The sequence below is a fragment of the Haematobia irritans genome, unplaced genomic scaffold (assembly GCF_050003625.1).
Source record: "Haematobia irritans isolate KBUSLIRL unplaced genomic scaffold, ASM5000362v1 scaffold_171, whole genome shotgun sequence".
Classification (NCBI taxonomy): Eukaryota; Metazoa; Arthropoda; class Insecta; order Diptera; family Muscidae; genus Haematobia; species Haematobia irritans.
In genome coordinates this window covers 5664-8090 of record NW_027445766.1, presented here as the reverse complement: position 1 = coordinate 8090, position 2427 = coordinate 5664, and the positions used below count along the sequence as shown (strand labels likewise).

General features: G+C 36.2%; 1 pseudogene; it reads right to left on the bottom strand.

Moving 5' to 3' along the window:
- Positions 1 to 642: 642 nt before the first annotated feature.
- Positions 643 to 1552, bottom strand: LOC142242475 (proteasome subunit beta type-4-like; annotated as a pseudogene).
- Positions 1553 to 2427: the final 875 nt, after the last annotated feature.

Below are 2427 nucleotides of genomic sequence, written 5' to 3'. Positions count from 1 at the left end.
CTTATAATGGGGCCAATATATGGGATATGTTTCGACACGACCAATGTCGTCCGGACAGAGAATGAAGCCGCCGAGTCGCGCCGCCGATTTTAGCCGTCGCCGACCAGTTTTTGCCAGTCGAAGCCGCCGCCAAATATGTCGACTCATCACGACTCAAAATAAATTTAGTACATATACTTTAACTGGATCGGATGAAATTTCCCCTCCAAAGGTTCCGGAGGTTAAATCTGGAAATCGCTTCATATGGGAGCTATATATAATTATGGTCCGATACGGACCAATTTTTGCACGACTGTTTGAGGCCATAGACTAACACCACGTACCAAATTTCAATCCGATCGGATGAAATTTGCCCCTCCTAGAGGCTCCAAAATTCAAATCTGGGGATCGGTTTATATGGGGGCTATATATAATTATGGACCAATTTTTGCACGATTGTTAGAGGCCATAGACAGGGAGCCACCGTGGTGCAATGGTTAGCATGTCCGCCTTGCATACACAGGGTCGTGGGTTCAAATCCTATTTCGACCAAAACACCAAAAAAGTTTTCCAGCTGCGGATTATCCCCTCTCAGTAAAGCTGGTGACATTTCTGAGTGTTTCATAGCTTCATTAAGTGGTTTCACTGCAATGTGGAACACGATTGTTTAGATGTTTATTAATTTTATTAAACATTTATAAATTCTCATAAATATAATATTTATACAATTCATCACATTTAACATATTTTTATGCATTAATAAAATAATGATGTTCAGTTATAAGTTGCAAGTTACATGTTGTAGCGTCTTCAACCAGGGCTTTTATTCCCAATGGAGGCAGCTTGTCTGGAAAAATTTTTGAAAAACTATCACTTTATTCCATTTGGAAAGTCAAAAATTGTTCACCAATTATTCATTTACATTGTATTTATTTATTAATTTACATTGAATACATTGCATTAAAGATAGAAGTATTGTACATACTTCTATCTTTAATGCAAACAGCTACATTATACTTGGGCATAGATCTACATTCGCGATAGTATAACACCTTCATACATTTGCGAAACATTTCCGAAGCTTGAGTTTGTGTAAGTTTTTGCCATTGTCCAAACCTTCTACTACCACCTCCAACCGCAATGGATTGATGCGACTACGCCTTTTACGTGAGTCAGCCAGTGGTACAATGGTTTTGGTTTCATTTCAAGCTCGTCCTCGTGACACACGTCTTCAACCGTCTTCTGATCAATAGATCGTTTAAGGTTTTGAAAATCGGCGAAATCACATCCTGCTCCAATGACTGTCTTGTTGATCACTTTAAAAGCACGCTGAATATCTTGGTAACAGACCATTGAGCCATATGAAACCAAATTGTCTGCAGCGGTCATAACACCACTATCAAATTTGATTCCTACCATCGGATGTAATTGGAGAGCTATTAAAGAAATGTGCCAAAGATAAATATAACCAACATTTTTTTTATTCATTTCAAAACTAACGAACAATGCTAGGTTCCAAAAAGACCAGGTGCTGTGTGTTCATTGCAATTGTTATTGGCTGCACCATTATAGCCTTCTGTGAAATTGTACAATTGTCCGGGGACTGGTCAATTCCATTTCCAAAGTTGCTGCTAAAAATTTGATTACCACCGTCACCGTTTGATTACCACTCATCATGGACTGTTTTTATTATCTCGCGAAGAGCCATTTGACTGACTTTCATTCTTAACTTTAGTGGGTATTATAGCCTTATTTGTCTCATTTAGCCGTTCTTCGGATGAATTATTCGTTTCACAATCACTTCCAGGCGTCGCAATTAAATTTGAACCTTCACTTTTCTCTGGATTTCAATTATTTTTTAAGGAGAATTGAAAGAATAAATAATTGCCACTTTTACCAATGCCATACGATTCTTTTATCAGCTGATTTTGACTTCTTAAAATTGTAAACAACATGTTGACTTTATTATTCCAACAGTGATGCCAAAGAGATTTTTGAAAGTTCCCTACGAAATTTCAAAAAATCCTTTTTCAAGAAGGGGAAAAATAATAAAATCACATATTGTAAGAAAATAAAGAATGTTATGAAATTCAATTTTGTTAAAAATATCATTGCAATAAACATTATTGAGTAAATAAAGGTATAGCACGACAGGCGCATTACGCTTACTACACATTTTTGGGGATTTTATAAAAGAACACATGGCAGCTCTCGGCTGAATCCATTGAAATCATGAATGTTTGAAATGAATACAGGTGTCCTTGTCTTGTTCTCTTAATGTTACTTACAATAGACGACACACATACCATATTGTCTTTTTCTCGCATATTTTCCCTCCACAGTAAACAAAATGTAAACGGGTTTAATAGCACAACAATTTAATGAATGTAGGTCTGTTCGCTACTTTTTCAAGTAATATTCATTAAAAAACTTATTTGTAAAAAACAA